A 21,701-nucleotide genomic window follows, 5' to 3' on the forward strand; every position below is an offset into this window, starting at 1 on the left:
CTCACGTGGAGCTTTAACCTTTAACCTTTAACCTTGAAATGAGACGTTTGAAGCAGCAGATAGAAACCCGGTTCCTCCTGAACTGATGGACTGAAGTCACGTGGATCTGTGATCTGTCCTCAGGATCATCAAACATCAGCTGGTTTAAACTTACATGGTCCAATAAATGTCTCTGGTTCTGGTTCTGGTTCGGTTCTGGTTCTGGTTCGGTTCTGGTTCTGGTTCGGTTCTGGTTCTGGTTCTGGTTTGGTAAAAGGCCTCATGAGTGATGCGTTCAGGGACTGCAGGGATTTAAAGATGTGATGAGTGAACACTGTTAGAACAGTACATTGAAGAAGTCTCAACACTAACACCGTCCAGGTTTCTATGAGTCTCTCAGTGATGTTGATCTGTATTTAATGTTTCAGGATCAGGACTAAACAAATCCTCAGTTGAACCCACGCTGCGTTTTCTTCGAGGCCTGACTCTCACTTTCTTTATTCTCAGGTGAGTTCAAAGACCTTTCTTAGTGTCCATGTTGATTTTTATCTCTTTACATCAGTAAACTTACACATTTTATGTCAGTTTAAGTTGATTCTCTGGTGAAGGGAGGAGGTTAAATCTCATTAGATGACCTGTGATCAGACTCTTGTCTTAGTTTGTTCATGGCCGCACGTCGACTTTGTATTAAACAGTTTTTCTCCTCACACCTGAACATCACACGGATTAAAATACATTTATACTAAAGTTCATTTAAATGTCAGGAAGTGTTGAGGAGTCATGTTTATGATGAAGTTGGTGTTACTGATGATTTTACTTGGTCTAATATTTATTTTTCTCTTTTTCTATTTCCAGGTTGATCTACGAACTGTGAGTCTAAACTTTTTTATATTTTTGGCCGCCGTGCCTCTGTTTCTCTTTCTCTCCATCAGCTGGATTTGTCTTTTGCTGGATTTGGCCGCTGGGTTTGATCTGGTGCCGCTGTTTTCCTCGGTCTACCTAACCTGGGCAGACACCTGCTCAGCCGTCTGTGCGCGCGTCCGCTATGGTCACTTAGTTCATTTAATCCAAAATGAAAATCTTCGTCGATTTTCAACATTTTATTTCGCATTAAAATAAAATAACAACAAATATTTCCAGTTCATGTTTAGTTCTGAATAATCCTCCAGGTTCAATATTATTTTTTTTCCATAGCAGCAGTAGAAGAACCAGACAAAACTGAGAATGACTGATGTCTTGTTGGTTTGTGGACCTCTTGTGTTAGTTGGTTTCATGATTGTGGTTCAGGTTTTAAGTCATTATCTGTTGAGTTGTTGTTATGATGTTTGACTGTCACGCTTGTTTGTGTTGACTTGTTTCTTTCCCTGTTTCCATCCAGTTGTCTTGAGAGCTGTTAACTTGCTGTAGCTTCCTGCTTATTCAGTTTATAATTTAACTTCTTACCTCAGTTGTTGTAGGTTGTCAGTGTAGGTTAGGGTTAAAGGTTAGGTATTGATATGTCAGTGTAGGTTAGGGTTAAGGTAGGTATTGATATGTCAGTGTAGGTTTAGGGTTAAAGGTTAGGTGTTATGTCAGTGTAGGTTAGGGTTAAAGGTTAGGTATTGATATGTCAGTGTAGGTTAGGGTTAAAGGTTAGGTATTGATATGTCAGTGTAGGTTAGGGTTAAAGGTTAGGTATTGATATGTCAGTGTAGGTTAGGGTTAAAGGTTAGGTATTGATATGTCAGTGTAGGTTAGGGTTAAAGGTTAGTATTAATGTAGTGTAGGTTAGGGTTAAAGGTTAGGTATTGATATGTCAGTAGGTTAGGTTAGGGTTTAAAGGTTAGGTATTAATGTAAGTGTAGGTTAGGGTTAAAGGTTAGGTATTGATATGTCAGTGTAGGTTAGGGTTAAAGGTTAGGTATTGATATGTCAGTGTAGGTTAGGGTTAAAGGTTAGGTATTAATGTAAGTGTAGGTTAGGGTTAAAGGTTAGGTATTGATATGTCAGTGTAGGTTAGGGTTAAAGGTTAGGTATTGATATGTCAGTGTAGGTTAGGTTAGGGTTAAAGGTTAGGTATTGATATGTCAGTGTAGGTTAGGGTTAAAGGTTAGGTATTGATATGTCAGTGTAGGTTAGGGTTTAAAGGTTAGGTATGATATGTCAGTGTAGGTTAGGGTTAAAGGTTAGGTATTGATATGTCAGTGTAGGTAGGTTAGGGTTAAAGGTTAGGTATTGATATGTCACAGTGTAGGTTAGGGTTAAAGGTTAGGTATGTATGTCAGTGTAGGTAGGGTTAAAGGTTAGGTATTGATATGTCAGTGTAGAGGGTTAAAGGTTAGGTATTGATATGTTAGTAGGTAGGTTAGGGTTAAAGGTTAGGTATGATATGTCAGTGTAGGTTAGGGTTAAAGGTTAGGTATTGATATGTCAGTGTAGGTTAGGGTTAAAGGTTAGGTATTAATGTAAGTGTAGGTTAGGGTTAAAGGTTAGGTATTGATATGTCAGTGTAGGTTAGGGTTAAGGTTAGGTATTGATATGTCAGTGTAGGTTAGGGTTCAAGGTTAGATTTTGATGTCAGTGTAGGTTAGGGTTAAAGGTTAGGTGTTATGTCAGTGTAGCTTAGGGTTAAAGGTTAGGTATTGATATGTCAGTGTAGGTTAGGGTTAAAGGTTAGGTATTAATGTCAGTGTAGGTTAGGGTTAAAGGTTAGGTATTGATATGTCAGTGTAGGTTAGGGTTAAAGGTTAGGTATTATATGTAGTGTAGGTTAGGGTTAAAGGTTAGGTATTGATATGTCAGTGTAGGTTAGGGTTAAAGGTTAGGTATAATGTAAGTGTAGGTTAGGGTTAAAGGTTAGGTATTGATATGTCAGTGTAGGTTGGGTTTAAAGGTTAGGTAAATGTAAGTGTAGGTTAGGGTTAAAGGTTAGGTGTTGATATGTCAGTGTAGGTTAGGTTAGGGTTAAAGGTTAGGTATTGATATGTCAGTGTAGGTTAGGTTAAAGGTTAGGTATTGATATGTCCGTGTAGGTTAGGGTTAAAGGTTAGGTATTGATATGTCCGTGTAGGTTAGGGTTAAAGGTTAGGTATTGATATGTCAGTGTAGGTTAGGGTTAAAGGTTAGGTATTGATATGTCAGTGTAGGTTAGGGTTAAAGGTTAGGTGTTATGTCAGTGTAGGTTAGGGTTAAAGGTTAGGTATTGATATGTCAGTGTAGGTTAGGGTTAAGGTTAGGTATTGATATGTCAGTGTAGGTTAGGGTTAAAGGTTAGGTATTGATATGTCAGTGTAGGTTGGGGTTAAAGGTTAGGTATTAATATGTCAGTGTAGGTTGGGGTTAAAGGTTAGGTATTGATATGTCCGTGTAGGTTAGGGTTAAAGGTTAGGTATTGATATGTCAGTGTAGGTTAGGGTTAAAGGTTAGGTATTGATATGTCAGTGTAGGTTAGGGTTAAAGGTTAGGTATTGATATGTCAGTGTAGGTTAGGGTTAAAGGTTAGGTATTAATGTAAGTGTAGGTTAGGGTTAAAGGTTAGGTATTGATATGTCAGTGTAGGTTAGGGTTAAAGGTTAGGTATTAATGTAAGTGTAGGTTAGGGTTAAAGGTTAGGTATTGATATGTCAGTGTAGGTTAGGGTTAAAGGTTAGGTATTAATGTAAGTGTAGGTTAGGGTTAAAGGTTAGGTGTTGATATGTCAGTGTAGGTTAGGTTAGGGTTAAAGGTTAGGTATTGATATGTCAGTGTAGGTTAGGGTTAAAGGTTAGGTATTGATATGTCAGTGTAGGTTAGGGTTAAAGGTTAGGTATTGATATGTCAGTGTAGGTTAGGGTTAAAGGTTAGGTATTGATATGTCAGTGTAGGTTAGGGTTAAAGGTTAGGTATTGATATGTCAGTGTAGGTTAGGGTTAAAGGTTAGGTGTTATGTCAGTGTAGGTTAGGGTTAAAGGTTAGGTATTGATATGTCAGTGTAGCTTAGGGTTAAAGGTTAGGTATTGATATGTCAGTGTAGGTTGGGGTTAAAGGTTAGGTATTGATATGTCAGTGTAGGTTGGGGTTAAAGGTTAGGTATTAATATGTCAGTGTAGGTTGGGGTTAAAGGTTAGGTATTGATATGTCAGTGTAGGTTAGGGTTAAAGGTTAGGTATTGATATGTCAGTGTAGGTTAGGGTTAAAGGTTAGGTATTGATATGTCAGTGTAGGTTAGGTTAAAGGTTAGGTATTGATATGTCCGTGTAGGTTAGGGTTAAAGGTTAGGTATTGATATGTCCGTGTAGGTTAGGGTTAAAGGTTAGGTATTGATATCTGTACCAAACACTTTTTGAGACGCGTCACTTTCCACTCTGTGTTTCAATCCTATCAATATTCGCTTAATAACTTTTTATTCCTCAGGTAAATCAACAAAGGGTGAGTCCCATTTAATTGATCTATCCCCGTCTCTTTTTCCATCTTTCATTCTGTCCTCTTAATAAAAACCAAGTGTCCTGTGTGTTTAAATTATGTTTAATGTTACTGTTTGACCACTGTGTTTTGAATTCTCCTTCTCCACCATCTGTCTGTTGGGCCAACATGACCCCTCCATCTGTCCGACATATCTGTCCCTCTACTTGTCCAATTCATCGACATGGAGCAATTTTGGTGCAGCAGTATAGACCAGGACGGTCAACACAGTAAGTACCATGTGGGGTGGAAGGTGATTTTGAACGACCACTGTCAGGACAACTTATTGCTCCATTTGTCCATTTATCCAACATGGCTGCCTCTAATTAGGCCCGTCATTCGTTAAACACCGTTTGCCGCCCATTCGTTCGTTAATCAAGGCAGCCATCTCATTAAATTAAGGAACCTGGATCCATTTTGGTGCAGCTACATAGACCAGGAAGGTCAACAGCTCAGTGTGGTTTTGGGGTGTGGGATGATTTATGGTTGTTTTGAATGACTGCTGTTCCACAACAATTTCATTTCTCCATCCGTCGATCATCCAACATGGCTGCCTCTAATTAGGCCCGTCGTTCGTTAAACATCGTTTGCCGCCCATTTGTTCGTTAAACAAGGCAGCCATCCGTTCACCTGAGGAACCTGGATCAGTCTACAACACAGTAAGTCTCATAAGGTGAGTTTTGATTTGGGTGGTCGCCGTGCCACAAGTGTAAGTTCAACATTTCTGCCCGTTGGTTCGAAATGACCGTTTGTCCATCGTCGTCGATTTACTTTAATTTTGGATTTTTGTTTGGCCGCCGTGCCACGAGTGGCTCGTTTTGGCCGCCGTGCCACAAAGTCTTAATGTCCTTTCACTCTGTCCAACATGGCCGCCGTGCTATAACGATCAATTATTCTGACAATTCAGTTTAAATCAATGTTGGTGCAACAACTATTGTTCAGGTCCACGTCAGGTAAGTGATACTGGTTTGTTTCCAGGCCGCCGTGCCACAACTGACTGGACTTGGCTGTTGTGCCTTCCTGTCACTGTCTTCATCTGTCCCTCTTTTCTCTAACTGGTCTGTTGATGTATAGAAGTTTCCAGGTCTTGACCTCTGTTCCTAATCTTATTGTGGGATCAGCCTCTGTTGTTCATGTCCACCATGAATGTGTCTTGTCCTCCGGTGTAGTTTGACGTTTGATTCTCAAAGAACAGATTAGTTGTCTTCAGTAGTTCAGACTTCAGAATGTACTGATGGTTCTGACCTTCTCATGTCTCTGCTGTTTGTCAGTAACAGTGAATTTAGGTTGTTGTCTGGTTGGTTTCTCTGACGCAAGTGTTTAAGTTTTAAGAAATAGTTTTCTGTGTGTTTGTTTTCATCTGGACTGTAATGAATTTAGTTCCTTTAGAAACGGGATTTTGATGGGAGTTGATGCTCGAACAGATCATTTTGTAATTGTAGTTCAAGAGTGTCTGTAAGGTTGACTGTGATGACCGGTTAGGTTATATAGTATACTGCATAATACTTGGACTTCATTTGTAGTAGTGTGTATATATATATTTTTTTTGAGTACTCGGCTGTAGCCACACTATAAACCCACCTGTACATCACCAGAATCTAACCTCAGACTCTTGCCGTATGTACGTGAATTCAGATTACACTCAAACACAAACTACTAACTCTACTCCTGTTGTAAATAAAACTTTCTGGCAATGTTGAAGAGGTGTTTCTAACACTTCCAATCATTTTGGCTTACAGGGGAAAACACATTATTTTTCATGAACCCTTTTGAAGACACAACATTATTCAACTTATATCCATGATTTTCAAGCACAATGATGGATGAAATTAAAAATATCACCTTAACAGCAGAATAAGGATGAATGGAAGAAATAACTTGAAGTGAAAATCTGATGTCCTGGTCGGTTCATGTTGAGTAGAGATCAGTGGAACAACATGTGATTGTAGAACAAACTAAAGAAAAATAAGAGTCAACAACTTTTTGTTTTTTATGTAGAGAAAAGAAAATAATCCTGAAAATGTTAAATACAAACAAGACAACTTGGTTCTTTAAAAGTTGAAGTGATTAAATTTGTGTGAATATGGTAAAAGGGTCGACTTTTGAAGGAGACTCTGGAAAGACTGGACATTCAAAATGAGGTCCTGGAAAAATGGGAAACTGCTGCAATTAAAAATACACAGTTCATCTCAATCTGAAGTATAGTTCTAACCATGGTTAAATATTAACATTTATTTATTTTTATAACTGTATAAAATGTTACTGCAGTTGGATTATTGTATTCCAACTACAGTAAAACGTGTTGCATACAAACATTAAACTGTATTTTAATGGTCATGCTGATTTTAAGCTCTGCTAATTTTTAAGCTTTGCTTAAATTTAGTATAACTTCACCATCCGTCCATGTTCTCACTGGTTTAATTATGGACGGACATGTTGCATGTGCAACATTTAACAAAGTAGAAAAACGCAATCGTCCAAAATACAAAACATGTTTCAGTTTAGACGGAAACATTCAAGACTTTAAAACAAGGTTGGAGATGGAAGAATCTGGTAGATCAGTCAGAACTGAAACTGTAAAATGATCCACTTGAAAACTGATTAGTATCTAATACAGAGTTGGTAAATGTCTTCAGTGATGGGTCAAATTTAACATCTACAACAAAATGTAAGCTGTCAGGAAAAGTGTAGGAAGTGTTGATAGGGTGGCTGTGGAACCGGGGGTAAAGCTGGTCGACCACTGACCGCAGGGTCGGTGGATTGATCCGTTTACTCTCAGGCCGCAGCCCATTAGAATTTACTAAATATAAATATAATGTGGACATAGATTAGTACAGGACTAGACACAGGTTTGTCATCATGTGGTTCAGTGATCTAACTCCAGTCTCACAGGTTTGATTGTAATATGAGGTACTTAGAGGTTTTTAAACATCTGAAACATGTAAAGGAATCTAATCAATGAGAAACAGAATTTAATAAGAAGAAATGCTTCTAAAATAAACAATATAAACATATTTACTGTTGTGTTAATGTAACAACTACAGTAAATCATGTGTTTGACTTACAAACACTCACATGTTTCAATAATAGAGTTCTACTAATGAATTAAATTAGTATAACCCCACTCTCTGACCACGTCCACACTAAGTCAGATAAATTTTATCTTTCTGCTGTTCACACAAGCAGCTTTTTAACATTTAGATGACTCGATGTGGACAAACTCTCTCCTCTGTCCCCCTCAGTCTCCCCCCACCCTCCATCTTTTTCAACAGGTAAAGACTCGGCAGCTGAATCCTGAGGAGTCGATATTTCTCACTTTGAATTGTAAAGTGAGCCTAAAAGAAGCATTTACTAAAATATGTAAAACACACACTGTTGTAATCTAAAGTTTTATTAAGTGATATTTGTGACAGTCTGTAAAATCTTCTAAATTGAACTGGGAACATCATCTGTTGTCCAACTTCCAACAGGGTCAGCTGATCCTTTATCCTCCAGCCCACATGTTGAGGTGTTTAATTAAGACCCAGAACTCGAGTATCTGCTAAATGTAAATATGAAGTGGAACAGTAGGAGACATGTTTCAGTGATTCCTGGAGCCTGAATTCAGCTAAATGTAAAGTAATAATTCTACAGGTTGGATTTATAATATGAATCATTTTAATTGATCAGCTGAAATATGTCATGAAATCTCCTCAATGAGAAACAACTGGATATGAACAAGTTCCAAAATATTTGACTGTAGTTGTTTTATTATTGTAACAACCAGAGAAAAATCATGTTTGATTTACAAACATGAGTTTAATGTGAAGGGTTAAACTAATTTATTACTTCCTCTGATTTAAATGAGTATAACCCCACTCTCTGACCACGTCCACTCTGAGACACTAAATTCATGAATTAACCTTTTTGCAGTTTGTGCAGATGAAAGACTTTTTGAATTTAGATGGTTTAAAGTGGATTTGTTCTGTGTCTGTCTGTCTCTGTGTCTCTGTCTCTGTGTCTCTGTCTTTGTGTCTGTCTGTCTCTCTGTCTGTCTGTCTGTCTCTGTGTCTCTGTCTCTGTGTCTCTGTCTCTGTGTCTCTGTGTCTCTGTCTCTCTGTGTCTCTGTCTCTGTGTCTTTAGTGTTTAACAGTGTTTGGGCTGTCAGTAGAATAGAGCTGTCAGAGTTTGTCCATGAATTTCAAGTGTTCACTTTAATAAGTACACTTGTTAAAATAATAAATATCCACCAGTGGATATTTTCTCAGTAACAAAGATTTTATTTTGATATAAATTAGTCTGTCAAAGCTTTTTCAAATTTCAGATTAGCTTGTTTGCATTATTAGACCTGTTGGTTAGTGTTGGTGTGACTCTGGATCCAGGAGGTAGAGCCTAAGTGGAGACTTACTTACTGCAGCGTCAGCGTGTTGAAGTGATTCCTGAAGACAGAAAACAGACTCGACAGGTCAACAACTGTAACATGATTAAAATCAGATTAACAGCAGAATCAGACTCATTAATATTTACAACACAATGAACAGCTGCATGCTAACATTTTGGTGAGGTGGGATTTGGTATTTGTTGAATCATTGGATTAAGTTTACTAATGTGTTGGAAACACAAGGACTCACAACAGAGGTCACTGTTTTTGTCCATGTCTACATTAAACCAGATAAATGTAAAATCACCTCTTTCTCTTCATTTTGAATCTTCAGTCCAGTTTAAGTTTAATGCAGACAGAAGTAACTGGTATAAAACATGAACATGGAATCTTAGAAATGGGTTTTGGGCTTAATGAAGACTTGGTTTAGAACTTGCACTATGTTGGTGTCACACACAGTCCCTACCCCCCCCACTCTCACTATATGTTAGTCACACAAACACTACAGTGGTGTCACAGTTCATTAATGAATGTCCACCTCAGACGCTGTGGGTTGTGGTTGGTGTTACTACTTTCACCTTCTTTCTTACCTTCTGTTTCTTTTTCTGACTCTAAGCTTGGAACAACTTTGTAAATCTACAAACATCAGTATCTTTTCTACTGTTTTTGTAGCTTTCTCTCTTCTGGTCCTGTTTTCCTGTCATTTTCTTTTTCCTGCCTTTATCTTCTACTTAATAATTCAGTACTTTTGGTGTTTTTACTAACATGACAACAGTGTCATGTATCCTAATGTCTCAGATTGGTTTGGAACAAAAGCTCTTGTTCCAGTACGTCTTCAAACGGTGAGTGTCTTTTTATTTATTTTGGCTCTGTAATTATTTTATTTATATATTTAATCATTTTTTTCATTTGTGTGCCTCTGTCTGGGTTTTCATGGTTTTCCTTTAACACCCCCACTCCATCCCCAACCTCTGGATTTCACTTCCTGCTCAGTGGTTTCACATTGTGGACAGAAAAATAATTAAATGTACTAGTGTGCTTATATTTCATAAGTGTTTTATCTGGTGGTGGTACATGGGGCACATCATTCTTTTCTAATTATTGGGGAATGCAATGAATTGTTTGTCCAAGATTGGTTTTGAGACTTTCTAATACTTTGGTCTTAGCTCGCCTGATACTGTGAAAGTTTTCTTCTGTGTACTGTTTAGTACCCTGAGTTCTTTGCATGTGTCCTGTTATGATCTGAATGTGTTTGATATCTTATACTTGAGCTGATCAGAGGTTTTATTCATGTTTTTATTAGAACTAGAAAACACTAAGATTCTTCTTCTTCTTTCGGCTTTTCCCATCAGGGGTCGCCACAGTGAATCATCCTTTTCCACCTCACTCTATCATGGGCATCTTCTACCCTAACACTAGCCAACCTCATGTCCTCTGTTATAACATCCATATATCTCCTCTTTGGTCGTCCTCTTGCCCTCCTGCCTGGCAGCTCCATCTCCAACATCCTACTACCAATATATTCACTATCCCTCCTCTGAACATGTCCGAACCATCTCAGTCTGGCCTCTCTGACTTTGTCGCTAACACAGACAACGTGAGCCGTCCCTCTGATGTACTCGTTCCTTATAGAAAACACTGAGATGGTTTGTATTAAATATCGCTACGCTGGAGATTTTAACTGGATGGATTGTATGTGTTTTGTTTTTCTTTATTAAACTGGTATTCAGCCCATAAATGTGTATTATAAACATCTAAAATCTATATTTACAGCTGGGATGTGCTGGAATTTGTTTATACAATTACATTTACCAGAAATGGTAGCTGGTAATACAGTTGCCAGGTTATGATTGGATGATGCTTGGTTCAGATTTACTGCTGAAGATCATCACTGTACAAGTCTTTAGTTGTATTTCAGTGTTATGACCTGGAGTTGTAATGCTGGCTGCCTCTCTGCCAATCTTCATTCATTCTATGGAAAACCTCGAGTACGATGTTTCATGATTTGTATTTTTTAAATACAATTTGATTTCCGAGCATCTTGGGAGGCCTCCCAGCAGGGTAATTTATTGTACCCCTACAAAGCGTTGCGTCACAACATACAGTCGCGTCAACTGCTAAGAATCGCTGCAGCGTCCTGTAACACGGGTAAAGTTGGGACAGTTACCGAAATGTTGTCCTCAAATGTTAATTGACAAGAGTGCGTTTGCGTTCTTGGGATGAAGCAAGTTTGGCAGAGAGATGACTGGGATTACTGTAAAGAAGCTATTGAACACCCATTTTGGCTTTGATGAATTTACCATCTAGTGGTTATGATGACAGCAGTGATATTACTGAACTACATCCACTGTACCTCTAACACCATATTAAATTATTCACAAGTGATTTTAAATGTTTGTGTACTTGAAATGGCAACATGTCATGGGCTGACTGCCAGATAAAATGTGTAATGTGATAATTATGGTGAGTTTATCCACAAATGTGATAAATTATCTGAATGTTTTGATTGAAAAATGATCTTTTTATGTTGACCCATCATTTGTAATGTGAAATGGAAGTCGAGCTCTCTCCTTGTGGATGGGCTGACAGCAACATCTGCAGCATTTGTTTAGTCTAATGTTTTATTCTGTTTATCCTGAGAACATTAAATAACTGATAATCATTTATCACAAATGAGAGCCAGCACATCTCCACACTACAGAGAAAAAGGTTTACTGAGGCTTTTCTCCTTCCCCTTCTTCTCTTTGTGAAGATGTCTGTGCTCCAAGAAGTTTTAATTTGGACTGTTGCTGGCTCTTAAAGCTACTTGAGGAGAGCTGACTTTCAAGTTTTTCAAAAGAGGAGAATGGATATGTTAAAGTTCCAGGTTGTAATATCAGTTTTGTAGATACAGGACAATACTCTGACATTTGAACATTCAGCTCTTATTTTTCTGCACACTTTGTGGACGGGGATATCTTGACTGAAATCTCGCTTCATAAGGGTCGGGGTTTTGTTCAGTAGGTCATACATCACAGTTCCATATATCTTCATGTAGCAGTTTTCAGATTTGACTAAGTTGAGTTCCTATGACCCACTTCACACATCCATCTTTAGCAGAAACGGTAAAGATGAACCTGCTTTACAAAATGCCCTTTTATTTTCTGTGAAGGGTACAATTCATGCGTTTCTTGCCCATTGGGGTAACTCTGCCACAACTTCTTCCTGGATTAACTTGCATCCTAAAGTGTCTGTTGTCTTGAAGCCTTTCTTCTGCACACAGTGGTTTGTAAAGTACCTTGTTAAGTGCAGGATTTGTAAAGTGAAGCAGGGCAACTAGCTCTGCTTGTTCAGTGAAGTAGCTTCTGTCGTGACATCCATCTACAGCATGGATCTGGATCTTAAAAGGCTCTTTTCTATGAAGAGCACAAAGGTTTTTCTTTCAGGTAACTTCCCAACAGCCTCCTTCTAGAGGTTTTCCTGTAAACAGAGTTGTACGTCTAACTCTGTGGCACCGTTCTCTTGAAATGGACTTCTGGATTCTGCAAAGGCCACAGTGTAAGTTATTTGGTTCCTTTTAGCCTCTTTCTGGGTGAACATCCATCCCAAGTGTTTTCTTTCTACAGAAAACAACCAAACATCTGCACTCTGGTGAGTTGAGTCATAAATAACCTCAGTGGTAAGTTAAATGGAGTCCATCTATACTGGAAAGGGAAATGTTCTTTTCTGGAACGGCACAAGGTGGAACTCCCTAAGGACCCCTTCATGGAGGGGTTTTCTCTTTGGGAAGGTTTTACAGTTCAGGGTGCATCTGGATTTTCTGTTGCGTGCTTGAATTTATCAACTGGGTGAAGTGGCTCTGCTACATTCTTTAGCAGACAAGTAGGTTTCTTTCCACATGATTTATTTACAAGCGTTCATCGCCCATTCAGGGGACATGTTTGTACCAACAACCTTTTCAGAGGTGATTTCTTGAACTGATGGTTCTAGTAATAAGACTTGTTCCACCTTCAGTGTAGCCCTGTAACTGGAGCCTCTCTGTCCTTCTATTCATTCTTTTTTCACCGTCCATGTGAATTTCTACACACTTAAGCAGGGTGACTAGCTCTGCCTCATCCTTTAGCTGCTAATCAGGTAATCAGGTTTTCCATAGCATCCTCCATACATTAGAGCATTTAATAATTACAACTGAGATGTTCATTTACGCAACCTGATGTTAGTATCTGCACACCACTGATTGTCAGAGGAACAATGTTAAGTAGCTCATTTCATTTTCATGATGCAATATCTCATGACTGCTTTGAGTTTTGTAAAATGTGGCACAAACTTCTGTTTAAATGTATAAATTGATTAGAATGAGTTTGGACAAACGACATTCTTGACTGATCCCCTTGGGGAAATGGGAACATGCATGTGAACTTTGTCATGTAGCTTCAAAACGTGATTACAGGTGAAGATGCTGCTCATCACTCTGTATTCAAGTGCACAAGTGTGCTCCAGTAGCAAATTATGTGAATTCAAATTGCTGGTTTTGTGGATATGGTATCTGTTTCTGAACTTGCAGCTATGGCATCAACTTGTGGTTCCTGAATTGCTTAAATTGCCTTGTTGTTCCTGTTTTACTTTTCTCTTTCTTCTTTTTTTTTTTTTTAAATCAGAGTTCAGTTTTGCTCTTATTCATTGTCCCACTTAAAACACATAGTTTGACTGTCATTGAATTAATTAAGAGGGTACATGCTGGCTCCCCTCTCTGCCAACCTTCATACCCAAGAACTCTGTTCAAATAGGTCTGATGTAATAGCTTTGTGACTTTTATAGATTAATTTTTTCTTTCTCTGTATGTTGGGTCCCCAGCAAGAGAATTAATCCCAGTCCTTAAAATCATTACATCACGTTGGTGCAGCAGCAAGTGCTGAGACAAGTTTAGGCCGTTTGACATGTCGATTAGACTGTACTTGTGTTCCTGGGAGAAAGTTTGGCAAAGGGACGATTCAGAGCTTAAATGACAAACTATTAAACACATACTGGGATTATATTTACCTAATTTACATGCTGTGTTTATGACAATGATGAAAATCTGGGCTGTAATTATTGAATTACTGTTTTTCAAAATGATATTTCATGTACTTGATGATGGTAACACATTGTGGGCTGACCTCCAGATAACAAAGTTACACTTTCATTTTATTTATTTTTATATTTCCTGTTAGAAAACATGTAAATGTCTCTGTGACCAGTGTGGATCATCCTGATTTCTGTTTTGTTTCTTTTGTATCCTTGTCTGTAATTAGTTTTTTCATGTATATCAATTTGTCTTATGATCAGTGTTTTGTTTCAACTTTAACTCAACAGATCTGATTAATTCTGTCAGTCTCGGCCTCATCTCTGACCAGTCTTGGACAAACAATGGGGGGTTATGTAGTGCTACAAATGACTGTAGTACCACACTCAGGAATGGTTGAGAAATGTGAAGAAGGAAAAACGCATCTCATTGTCTCTTTTCTTGATCACAAGCGATATGTGAAAGTGCAGTTCACGTAGAACCAGACGTGCTGTGACCGGAGGAGCTGCATCCTGGATGGCTGTGAAGAGGAAATCAAAGCTGCACCAAACGTTCCATGATGAAGTTGGAGCTGTGAAGGCGACCAGACTGTACCAATCTAAGACGGAGCTGCTGTGAAACCAATTTCTCAGGTATGTTAAGCATTTAAATATGAACCACTTCTTAATCTCTTTGTACATGTTGTTCATCAAATTGTTGTTTTCAGATGTCCAACCTTAAAAGTTCCAAAAGACTAATAACGACACCCTGAGCTGACCAAGAACAGCACACACCCCTGACCTCAACATGTCACCTTGGAATGATTAAGTTTGTAAAGCATTGAGCCGCCTACAGGACCTAGAAACCACTGTCTGCTTATTCAGAGCAGGTAAAGATCAAGTTATATTGCTTTAATTGGAGAACATCTGGGAAGATGACAACATTATGGTTTGGATGTTTACATTACTTGTTTCATCAGATTTTATTTTTTTTCTTTTCAGAACACTACAGTTACCTGAATGATCACTACTTCAGCCAGCACAACACATCCAGCCACTGAGATGACTCCTATAAACCTCCTGGGATTTCAGTCAGTGTGGTTCCAATAAAATGAAGCAAACACAAACCGGCAACAGTACAGATATGGCCAAAAGAGACCTGCAGTTCAAAAGAGAAAATGTAGAACTGTGTGGACAAGCCGTGGTTGTATATTTGTATGTGATGTGGACATAGGTTCACTCTGCCCTTCTTTCTCTGGACCAAGTTTTAAAGACACAGTATTATAGCTCTGATGTAAGAAACATTTCACCCGAGTTAATCGGGCCCCGTCTCATCCAGCTCTGATGATTCTTATTCAACAATGAAAAAAGACTCTGCTGCCTTCAAAACAAAATGTCTTTCTGACTTTAACCATTGTTAAATTACTGCAGGTAACTTTTTTTCTTTGTAAGACTTCCAGAGCCTTTAGTAGGTTTCCAGCAGCGCTTTTACTCTTGATGCCTTATCTCAGTTGTTTTTTATTGTACAGGTCAAATCACAGCTCATAACAATGATTTAGATCAACAGTTATTAATTAATGATTAATTAACAGTCATAATTAACTCTAACTCCCTCAATGTTCTGATTTTTAACTTTTGCTTTGTTTTACATGTTTAACTGTCAGATGTCACTTTTAAACTGTAATTCTTGTGAAATCAGAGTTCACTTTTGCTGCTGTCAATCATCACAAAAAAATTGGAGAACGTACGATTCTGGCTCGTCTCTCTGTCAATCTTCATTCCCAGGAGAAACTTAACTAGGAACGTGTTGGGTTCAAGTTGGTCTCGCGTAATAATTTCGTGTTTTACATCCTAATTATTTTCCTTGCGCTCGTTGGGAGGCCTCCCAGCAGGGGAATTTGTCTCCCCTGTCGTCGTCGTATCGGTACGGTACAGCTACAGATTGTCGTACTGGTTTTCGCTCCTGGGTGTAAACTTGGCAAAGAGACGACTCGTAACGATCAAGTGATTGAAATACCCAGTTTGGGAATGCTGCCTAATTTACAATCTAGTGGTTCTGACAACAACAGCAACTATGAACCTGATGTGCTGTGTACTAAGTTATTATATAGAATCATTTACACCAATTTTAATGTTCATGTACTTGGTAATAAAAAAAATATGAAATTGCAACACCTTGTGTACGGACTGCCACATGGCACTCTTGGTAAGGAAACATTTTTATCTGTAGATTTGTTTTTTTTTTTCTTCATGCAGTTTCTTTGTTTCAACTTGAAAAAAAATCTTTCCCAAAGAAATCACATTAAAGCTAAAATATAATTATTAGCCTTGTATCGTCTGTATCCTTATGGAGCCTTTAATTGTACCAAAAATGTTAATTGTCCATTTTCTCATCATGTACACAATATTTCATGAGAGTCGAATGTGTCGACTAATTGCAGCAGCTGTTTTGAGTTAAACTTAGTACTTTAAAATATCTGTAAAAGATGATTACAAGCTGCTTGTGTAAAGATTTAAAATGTTCTATCTACTAACTGAACAAAAGACAATACTTTGAAGTTACAATCAGATGAACTAGAAGAGCTGTTCATGGACAGGACTGAGACGGATGAGTTATTAGTACTGATTGTCACAGTTCATTTCATAAGGTGTAATATGCAGGACTTTAACAGACTTGTGTGTTTTAATTAGTTATAAACATGTTTTGATCTATTGAGTGAATAAAAGCTTTTTATTTCACAAACCTGTAACTAGAGTTTCCCACTTGTATTTTCAACAGTACATTATATTTATTAAATCTGTATTGTACAATTGTATCACTACTACCTGTAGCATTACTGATGTGTATAGATATCATCATTGAAACTGCTGAGAATGATACTAACAATAAATCTGTGTAAGACCTGTTCCTGTGTTGTCCTCACTGATGGATTAAAAACCCACAATGGGTTTTAAATGTGGTTAACTGGGGTCAACTGATGACTTGTCAAACATTAGACAAACTATATCTGTCCCTGTTTGTCTCATGCAAACATGTTTATGACGCAGCCAGACCAGCATGTTTATCACCTGGTCTCCCATGTCAGTGATTAATGTCCCACATGGAGCCACAACACCTCGTGTCCCCCTTTGTTAAAACTGATCAAAACATTTAATTACACATCCAAATAGCTTTTTTGGTGATGGGATTAAAGTGCAGTTGGAAACACAACTACGCTGAAACAAGTGATTCTGGGCACAAAGTAGGAAGTGGTTGACAGGATTTAGGCTTTACTGTCATTGGATCCAAGATGGCGGCGCGGCAGTAGGTCGCAGCGGCCTCTCCGGAGACCAACAATGGTGCTTTTCGTGGTTTTCCGCGTTTTTAGCACGACCACACACAATAATGAACACCAACAACAGTTGTGTTCGGGTTTACGATCGCCAGACGCTGCTTCGACTCAGGTATAATGCACCGACCAAGCTGCATGATGATCTGCAGGACGACCTCCGCGACCTCGGGTTACGACCTCGGCCACGAACACCAGGCCCCCAGTCTCCGGCCTTGCCTGAGGCCGGTGGCCGGGCGAAAGCACATCGGAAGCGGTGCTCGAGGAAGCGGAAACGCGGCAAACGGGCGGGTGTCCGGGCTAGGCTAAGTGCTAACCCTAGCCGGCCGGCTTTACCGTCCATGTTTTTAGCTAATGTCTGCTCCCTGGACAATAAACTGGACTACATCCGACTACAGCGAACTACGCGGTGTGAGTACAGAGACTGCTGCGTCTTTGTCTTCACTGAGACGTGGCTCAGCGACAGAGTCCCGGACGCCGCCATCAAGCTACACGGCCTAACCGCGTTTCGAGCCGACAGGAACCCAGCTCTGTGCGGTAAGAGTCGCGGCGGTGGTGTGTGTGTTTTTATTAACACGGACTGGTGTAAGGACTCTGTACTGGTTTCCAGCTACTGTTCACCACTTGTGGAGTTTGTGACTGTTCGGTGCAGACCTTTTTATTTACCGAGGGAATTCACCACTGTTTTCATCTTTGGAGTTTACATCCCTCCTGGCGTTAATGCCAAAGAGGCGTTGGGTGAACTACATGGAGCTATCAGCGACGTGCAGAACGCCCAACCTGACGGACTGGTCATCATTGCCGGAGATTTCAACCATGTAAATCTCAAGTTGGTGCTCCCTAAACTCCATCAGCATGTGGACTTTGCAACGAGGGGGGAGAACGCGCTGGATCGTGTTTACACCAACATCCCCGGCGCGTACCGAGCGGAGCGCCGCCCCCACCTCGGATACTCAGACCACATCTCTGTTATGCTAATTCCAGCATACAGACCACTTGTCCGACACTCCCAACCGGTTCTGAAGCAGGTAAAGACCTGGCCAGCAGGAGCCATCTCTGCTCTTCAGGACTGCTTTGAGTGCACCGACTGGGACATGTTCAGGGAGGCGGCAACCACCGGTGATTCCGTCAACTTGGAGGAGTACACATCATCAGTGACCAGCTACATCAGCAAGTGTGTTGATGATGTGACCATCTCCAAGACCGTCACTACACGCTCCAACCAGAAACCGTGGATGACTGCTAGGGTGCGTGAGCTGCTGAAGTCGAGGGACTCCGCCTTCAGAGCAGGAGACATGACGGCCTTAAGAACAGCAAGGGCTGAACTGTCCCGAGCCATCAGAGAGGCGAAGCGCGCGCACGCCAGGAGGATCCACGGCCACTTTGAGGACAGCGGAGACAGCCGCCGCATGTGGCAGGGCATCCAGGCGATCACTAACTACAAGACAACTCCACCCGTCTGTGTTAGCGATGCCTCCCTCCCAGATGTGCTGAACGACTTCTACGCCCGGTTTGAGGTACAGGTAAAGAATAACACGGTAGCTAGGAAATCCACCCTTCCCTCAAATGATCAGGTGCTCTGTCTCTCCACAGCCGACGTGAGGAAGACTCTACGCAGAATCAACCCACGGAAGGCTGCTGGTCCTGACAACGTTCCTGGCAGGGTCCTCAGGGAATGCGCAGATCAGCTCGTGGATGTCTTCACTGACATCTTCAACATCTCCCTGAGCAGCGCCGTTGTTCCTACATGCCTCAAGTCAACGACCATCGTGCCGGTGCCGAAGACGTCTACTGTCTCCTGCCTCAACGACTACCGCCCTGTTGCACTCACACCCATCATCATGAAGTGCTTCGAGAGGCTGGTCATGAGGCACATCAAGTCCCAGCTTCCACCCTCACTGGACCCGCTGCAGTTTGCGTATCGTCCAAACCGTTCCACGGACGATGCCATCACCACTACTCTCCACCTGGCTCTCAGCCATCTGGACAACAAAGACTCATATGTTCGAATGCTGTTCATAGACTTCAGCTCAGCATTCAACACCATCATTCCCCAGCAGCTGATTGGGAAGCTGAGCCGACTGGGTCTGACCACCTCCCTCTGCAACTGGATCCTGGACTTCCTGACTGGGAGACCCCAGTCAGTCCGGATCGGGAACAGCATCTCCAGCACCACCATGCTGAGCACTGGGGCCCCACAGGGCTGTGTGCTCAGTCCACTGCTGTTCACTTTGCTGACTCACGACTGTGTAGCGATGCACAGCTCGAATCAGATCATCAAGTTCGCTGATGACACGACTGTGGTGGGTCTCATCAGCAAGAACGACGAGTCAGCGTACAGAGAGGAGGTACATCAGCTCTCAGCCTGGTGCAAGGCCAACAACCTGTCTCTGAACGTTGGGAAAACTAAAGAGATGGTTGTTGACTTTAGAAGAGCAAAGAGTGACCACTCTCCACTGACCATCGATGGAGCGTCAGTGGAGATCGTCAAGAGCACCAAATTTCTTGGTGTCCATCTGGAGGAGAACCTCACCTGGTCACTCAACACCCGCTCCATCAGCAAAAAGGCCCAGCAGCGTCTCTACTTCCTGAGGAAGCTGAGGAAAGCCCATCTGCCGCCCCCCTATCTTGACTACATTTTACAGGGGAACCATTGAGAGCATCCTGAGCGGCTGCATCACTGCCTGGTTTGGGAACTGCACCGTTTCGGATCGCAAGGCCCTACAACGGATAGTGAGGACAGCTGAAAAGATCATTGGAGTCTCTCTCCCCTCCATCACGGACATTTACACCACACGCTGCATCCGCAAGGCTACCTGCATTGTGGACGACCCCACCCACCCCTCACACCCAATCTTCACACTTCTGCCATCAGGGAAGAGGTTCCGGAGCATTCGGGCCCTCACAACCAGACTTTTGAACAGTTTCTTCCCCCAAGCCATCAGGCTCCTCAACACACACACAACAAACTGAACTGAGCACACACACTCGCTAGATTCGACATGTTTCCATCCTTCAATTGTAAATTGTATTCATTTCCGCTACTGGTCGCTGCTGTTTTGTGTTTTGTGTTCTGTTTTTGCACTGTCTTCTGACGTCTGTCTGCACTTTTTCCTTGTGTTCTTGCACTGTTTGCACTAGGTTGCACAGGATGCACTTTATGTGTTTTGCTAGGACAACTTAGCAGTCCTCAGCCCCATGTTTGTCTTGTTGCCGTTTTATGTAGCACCATGGTTCTGGAGAAACGTTGTCTCATTTCACTATGTACTGCTTCAGCTATATGTGGTTGGAATGACAATAAAGCTTCTTGACTTGACTTGACTTGATTAAGTGGCAGTTGGTCTGACAGTTCCCAAATTAACCACTACTAAGCTTCAACTTTCCTCAGTTCAGGTCTACATCCCCTCCCGTCCACTGCGTTTGACCAGTGAACGACGTCTGGTGGTACCAGCACCACACAGTCGACACCAAGGAAAACTGTTCAGCTCAGTGATCCCACGATGGTGGAATGAGCTGCAGAACTCTGCACGCTCAGCCACCTCTCAACATGCAGCTCTGACTTTATTATAAAACACTTTATTGGTAGAGCAGAAAACATTGAATTACTGTTGTTACACAGGTCTGTTGAAGACGACGTGAGAGATTCAGTGAATGTTGTACAATAAAGATCCAGCAGGCAGCAGCAAATCTTTTAGTTTGTCTAAGAAATGCTTTAGATTCACTTTTGGTTTAATGATCAGTGTCAGAAAATGAGAACAGCTGTGTAGAGAAACATGTGATCACTGCAGAGCAAACAGCGACTGTCATGTTCAGTAGAACAGGTGAATATCAAGAGTAGAACAGTTAAAATGTCCTGAGTTAGTGAAATACCTGTTGAGTTTAACAGCAAACAGCTGAAACTGATGAACAACCCCCTCTGATACTTAACATACAGAACTGACCAGATCAAAATCCCAGAAGTTTAAAACCTTGATGCTATTCTCTCATTTAAAGGTGTTCCTTTCATTTCTAGATGTAGGATTTGAACATGGACACAGGGTCCATTATTCTTGAGTCTTTTCCTGTGGCGTTGCTCCGTTTCACCTTTTCTGTTGTTCAGTCAGTAGAAGTATCATCACGGTGGACAGAAGATTATAAGAACAGAAGAATCCACTTACATTAGTAAAAGTCAGTTTCTAGATACAATCCTTGAATCTCTGTGATAATTTGAGTCACTCAGGGGTTCATATTCATTATTTCTATAGACACTTTTCTTTTTGTTGTGCCAGCAGAGAAACCACACAGCAGACAGGCAGAGGAAATGGTGATGGTGGTTTTACTGTAACATCTGTTCAATTCAAAGTGCTCAGTGGCACAAAGAAACCAACATGTCTTCAGTGGTTGACCGTCGTGTAGGTTCAGTGGATCAGTGTGAACAAGCTCACACCTGAACAACAACACTGTTGTGACGTCAGATAGCGTGCAGCATCTTTACTTTGGTTTCAGACACATTTCAGTGGTTAAGCCGTCTGGAGGGTTGAGAGGTGTCTGATACTCAGTTTCACTTCCAATAATTTAAACCACCCACTGTCACCTGTTGTTCAGATCATACATTG

At 40.7% G+C, this 21,701-nt stretch overlaps 2 protein-coding genes and 1 long non-coding RNA gene across 3 annotated transcripts in view; all 3 read left to right on the forward strand.

Annotated features, from left to right (window-relative positions):
• The window catches only part of LOC113155740 (butyrophilin subfamily 2 member A1-like), a 121,479-nt gene that overhangs the window by 94,242 nt on the left and 5,536 nt on the right, over positions 1–21,701 (forward strand). The gene's annotated exons all lie outside the window — the stretch shown is intronic.
• Positions 1–21,701, forward strand: part of LOC117153107 — a 135,096-nt gene that overhangs the window by 42,461 nt on the left and 70,934 nt on the right.
• On the forward strand, positions 14,411–15,100 carry LOC113168420. Its single transcript, XR_003299422.2, has 3 exons — positions 14,411–14,431; positions 14,506–14,667; positions 14,780–15,100. It is a non-coding gene; the product is annotated as an uncharacterized LOC113168420 (long non-coding RNA).

This window comes from Anabas testudineus, chromosome 18, assembly GCF_900324465.2.
Source record: "Anabas testudineus chromosome 18, fAnaTes1.2, whole genome shotgun sequence".
NCBI classification, from domain to species: Eukaryota; Metazoa; Chordata; class Actinopteri; order Anabantiformes; family Anabantidae; genus Anabas; species Anabas testudineus.